This window comes from Salvelinus sp. IW2-2015, linkage group LG24 (assembly GCF_002910315.2).
Source record: "Salvelinus sp. IW2-2015 linkage group LG24, ASM291031v2, whole genome shotgun sequence".
NCBI classification, from domain to species: Eukaryota; Metazoa; Chordata; class Actinopteri; order Salmoniformes; family Salmonidae; genus Salvelinus; species Salvelinus sp. IW2-2015.
This window is the reverse complement of record NC_036864.1, coordinates 2,259,820-2,265,463: the sequence shown is the minus strand read 5'-3', so window position 1 is coordinate 2,265,463 and position 5,644 is coordinate 2,259,820. Positions and strand designations below refer to the sequence as shown.

Genomic DNA, 5,644 nt, shown 5'->3' with positions numbered 1-5,644 from the left:
ATTCTTCACCACCCCCAGCCCATTTCCATCACCACCCCCAGCTCATTTTTTCACAACCCCCAGCTCATTTCTTCACCCCCCCCAGCTCTCATTTCTTCACCCCCCGCCCATTCTTCATCCCCCACCCATTTCTTCATCCCAGCCCATTTCTTTCACCCACCATTCTCTCAACCCCAGCCCCTTTATTCTCACCCCCGAGGCCAATTCTTCACCCCCCCAGCCATTTTTCATCCCCAGCCCATTTCTTCATCCCCACTTCCACCCAGCCCATTTCTTTCACCACCCCAGCCCATTTGCTTCATCCCCAGACCCATTTTCACCCAGCCCATTTCTTCATCCCCCCCAGCCCATTTCTTCATCCCAGCCACTTTCTTCATCCCCATCTCATAATGACCATGTACAACTTAACCGTCAACTGAAGTGCTTTTACGAGAGAGAGGAGAGGCTGCTGTAGTGGTGTCCGTGTAATTATTGATTCCTGAAGAATAGAGGCGAAGTGAAGCTTTATTCTTTCTTCTTTCAAGGGGACCATTTTAAAACTGATTGAGACACTTGTTGTAAGCAGCGCACACAAAGCAAACCAGTTATTCTGTGTGTCTGTGTGTCTGTGGTTGTGTTCTGTGTCTGGGTCGTGTGTGTTGTTGGTGTGTGTGGTGTGTGTGTGTGTGGTGTGTGTGTGTGTGTGTGTGTGTGTGTGTGTGTGTGGTGTGTTGTGTGTGTGTGTGTGTGTGTGTGTGTGTGTGTGGGTGTGATCAGAAGATCACTTGTAAGCCCAGTGCTACAGTTTCAGGTGCAATGAAGGGCCAAGAAGGGTGTGTTTTGCATGCCTGTGTTTGTGACTAAGCCTTGTTTTATCCATGTGAGTTTTCGTTTTTGGTGTCAGGGTCAGCCGCCTGACTCCATTCTCCTCTCGTTGTAATGTGKGGGCACAGGGCAGCAATACTCCCTCTTCTTTCTGTGTTCTTCACAAAATGAATGCGAAGAAGTGGTGAATAAGTGAATGATTGATTGTTTCCTGTAATCTAGTTGTGTACCGTTGTTGTTTTTCCCTACACCGTGGGTCCAGATGCTTCTCAGGACTCTTTGTAGCTCTAGAATTAGATTAGGGCCGAGATTAGATTTGACAATAGTCTGATGTTACTGTTGTGGTKTGCAGCAGGGAAACGATGCGTGATGGTCTCTCAGGGGACAATTGTGGTTGGCTGAGGCGGAGGCAGGGGCTGAGGTCAAATCTGATCTGCAGTGAGTCAGCATGATGATGCTGTGGGTGAATCACCTTTTTTACCAGCATAAGCTATTGYTATTCATGGAGATCTACACACATACTGTATAGACTCTAACATATCCCTCGCAGAGAACGCTGGTTAGGACAGTCACCAGCCTTCCCCGGCGCAGTCAGTGCACCCTGGCCTCTGGCCTGCAGTACATTTCTAATTTTACAAGAGCCCTTCTGTTTGAAGTGCGTTTGTTTAGTCGGAGATTATGCTGGCTAGAAATGTGACTGTGCTACTGCCTGGCCCTGACAGCCCTTTGAACCAGGTCAATGTGTAGTGGTGGTGGTGGCTGTGTGGAGAAAGGGGACAGAGAGAGAGAGTGGGAGGGAGAGAATGAGAGAGACAGAGAACAAGAGGGAGAGAGAGGGAGAATAGAGAGAGAGGAGAGGGAGACGAAGAGGGAAGGGACAGGGAGAGAATGAGAGAGACAGAGAACAAGAGGGAGAGAGAGGGAGAATAGAGAGAGAGGAGAGGGAAGGGACAGAGAGAGGGAGAGGAAGGGGAGAGAAGGACAGAGAGAGAATGTGACAAAGAGAGACAGACAGGCAAGGCTGCCCCAGATAATTCGGACTGGGTCCATAGGAGAGAAAGGAGAGTCTCGGCTCAGGCCCAGGACAGCTGCTTCTGAATGGGTTAGAGCTATAGTGAGCTAGCCTGGCGCAGTCCATTTTGTTCTGAGAGTGGCTAGTGAGTTAGCATGGTGCTCCTCCGGCTGTCACTGTAATCGCTGTAATGAGGCCGCCGGCGTGAGGCTAACTGGACAAGTCACCTGGTGAGAGTCTCTGTCGGGAGCTCTACGGTGTGTGTGTCCCTACGCGTGTGTGTTTGCTTGCATGTATGTGTGTGTGTCAGCCTATCATCTCACAGAAGAGGCCTAGCCCACCTCTTCTGAACCGGATTATTAAACAATAGCTATTTTTATATTCAATGAAGCAGGCTTAACCTGACTGGGGGGGTTGACTGGATAAATGTACAGCCGTTATCATAGAGAGCTAGGTGCTCACTGCTCAGTCAGTCAGTCCCCCTGTACTGTGTTAGGCAAAGGCTTTGGGGCCCCTATAGAGGTACAGGAACTGGAGAGTTGGATTACTCTGGGAGAAAACAAGACATAAGACTCAATGGTTTGTGGCACTACAGTGTAGTGTTGTTCTATGCTGGTCATGGGGATGGAGTTGGACTCAAAGGGTGTGTACATTTTTGGTTTAGCCCAGCACTGACACACATCTGGTTCAACTAATCGCCTAATCACTGATTACCTTGATTAGTTTTGTCAGAGCTGGGCTAGAACAAAAATGCTCACCAGTCTTGGCCCCTAGGATCAGTATTGAAAATCAATGCTGTAGTCTCATGGGTGGATTAGTGCTTTAAAAGTCTACATGATGGTATAGGGAAGTTACTGTATAGGTCAACCCTTATTCACCCTGCAGGATCCAGTGTTTTCATTTGACTCATAGCCTGAAACCTGTCGGTCAACTATCCCGGCTAGAGGACAAATGTAATGTACACAAGTGCACTGCTCACTCACCGCACTGTGAAGTGTGCTCAACACTCATAGGCTTCTCATTATATATTTTATAGGCCTCAAAATAACAGAGGCACTCGTCCACTGTTGATGTCCTCATAGAGCCTTCACAGAGAGCATGCCCTAACGTACAGACGGGGAGAATCTCACTTTCATTTCCTTGATTCCTCATGTCCTCTCTCCTCGCCTCCTTCTCAAAACAGGTTTTGAGAAGGAGGCAAAGGAAGAGGAAGCAAGGAAACATGGAAATGCAATTGAGAGTCTCCCAGGATATTTGACCAGCTCAAGATTGTCGACAGATTCCCCCCGAATAAAAACATTCAACTCAACTGACCACTGCCACTTCAAAGCTGCTTTTTCAACACCAGAAAGACATTTCAGATCAGATGTTTGTTTAAACAGTATAGGCCTGTGTCTCCAAATGTGTTGGTTTAGTGCATTTAACCAAATCAATCTATTGATTCTCTCCAGTTCTCTAATTTGTTAAATTATCGCTGGTGTCTGGACTGGGGGGGGGGGGGGGGGGGGGGTTGTCTGTTTGTGTATTGGAGACACTGGGGGATGTCACAGACAAGGCTGGAGTTCCTAGACATTCACACACAAGGAGGAGTGTTTGACTGGTTGTCGTACATCACCATCTTGGCTGGGATGCTCTCATCACAATCAATCAGAACAATTATGTGATTTAAACTGCACTGAACTCTTTCCTCGTGTAGGGACATTTGACACCAAATTAAATGCTGTTGAATGTAATCTCATGACCAGTGCTGTGTATTATATAGTATCCTTCATCTCATATTTGGCTGGAAGCCAGCCCAGCATTCTCACTTGTAGTATTTCCATAGCATTATTGTTACGTAACGAGTGGTAAGCAGTGATGTGTATTACCTTTGTTATGGTGGATAACAGTGATGGTTCTGTCCTGTTTTAGGAAGCAGGCCAAAGGGATTACTATGGATTCCCCCTAACCCCCCAAACCTCTAAAACGTGTCAAACAGAGGTCTGTCAGAGGGGTGTTCTGCAGGAACATGAACAAAGAGATCAGTAATGGACTAGTCAACAACTAGCCTACCTGTTGAGGCAGCAGCAATATTGAAATACTAAAATACTCTGTAGCAAAGACAGAAGGAAGTTATGACCCAGATGATGTACTAGAGGTGTAACATTACAGGTAATGCAGCCTCATCTCCCCCTCTTCTCTTCCTCCTCTCCTCTCTTATCTATCCCTCCCTCGCTTTGTCCCCTCTTCTCATTCACTGTGTAATCCCAGAGAGAGGATGCTAAATAGCTGGAATCTGATGTCACTGGGGCACAATAACACAGTAGCGTGACTGTGTGTGTGTGTGTGTGTGTGTGTGTGTGTGTGTGTGTGTGTGTGTGTGTGTGTGTGGAAGTGTCTACTGTATCCTGACTCCAATCACAATACTGCCCTTATTAAGACAATTACAGGCCGCCTAACACAAGTAGTACATTTACTTACAGTAGTCTTCCATCAAGTCTTCTGAATATTTCCCATTTGAATTTAGTTGAAATCCTGTGATATTTGTCCAGTGAGTTCTGTGATGAGCTAGACATATGAAATATGACAGGCGCAGGGGCAGCGTGTATGGGGGAATTGCAAGGCAGGGTGTGACTGTTTACCTAGTGTAGCTTCACAGCTTCCACTCCTCTCTGAGCCCAGGCTCGAACACTGAGGGCTCTGTATAGGGGCAGAGTGGTGGAGTGTGCTGGCAGCGTGAGGAGAATCACACACACAGACACACACATACGCACGCACGCAGGCACACATACAAACACGCAGGTATGCACACGCGCTCCAGTCCCCAGATACTGTACCATGGTTTTACAAGGGGATTCAACAGGCTCCTAGAAAAACAGATTAGTGAATAATACTCRTATTWCTAATAACTGGACCAACAGATCTACTGTATGTAGCACAGCGACCGTTTTATAGAAGCAATAAACCACTCAAACGTTACATATCGGGAAAAACAGGGTTAGGTGGTTAAGTTAATGTCTAAAAGTCAACGCATAGCCCTGAATCATACTCGACATGCAACTTTCAAACTCTGCTTATCAAACTTTCTACTTCAACTCCGCTTTCTGTCACGTTCTGACCATAGTTCTTTTGTATTTTCTTTGTTTTTGTGTGGTCAGGGCGTGAGTTGGGTGGGTAATCTATGTTTTCTATTCTGTGTTGGTTTTCTGTGTTGGCCTGATATGGTTCTCAATCAGAGGCAGCTGTCAGTCGTTGTCCCTGATTGGGAACCATATTTAGGTAGCCTGTTTTCTGTTAGGTTTTGTGGGTGGTTGTTTTCAGTCTTTGTGTGTCTGCACCAGATAGAACTGTTTCGGTTGTCACTTTTGTTGTTTTTGTATTTTGAGTGTTCACCTTTATTAAAGTAAGATGAACAATTACCACGCTGCGCATTGGTCCTCCGATCCTTCTAACTTATCCTCCTCAGAGAGGAAGGCGACAGCCGTTACATGATCAAACTTTCTACATTAAAACCTCTGCTTATCAAACGTTCTACATTCAAACTCTGTTTATCAAAGCTTTGCCCTTGAGGTTTTGTCAAGGAGCTAAGGACTCCTATACCTGCTGCATGCCACATCCCTGCATACCACAAGTCAATATGTCAACACATCAGAATAAGTTCTTGCATCGGGTTTAGTGACAATGCGATATTGGATAACGTTTCCATGCCTCTTCTGATGACATGCCACAAGTGAAGATATCAACATATTAGACACATCTATGGAAGGGTGGAATGTTATGCAGTGACTGACTGTTATGAGATAATGTTTTCCGTGTCTTAAATTTAACCCTCAGCAATTAAGAAGACAT

General features: G+C 46.1%; 1 protein-coding gene across 1 annotated transcript in view; it reads left to right on the top strand.

Annotated features, from left to right (window-relative positions):
* The window catches only part of LOC111951469 (kinesin-like protein KIF21A), a 37,655-nt gene that overhangs the window by 8,534 nt on the left and 23,477 nt on the right, over positions 1-5,644 (top strand).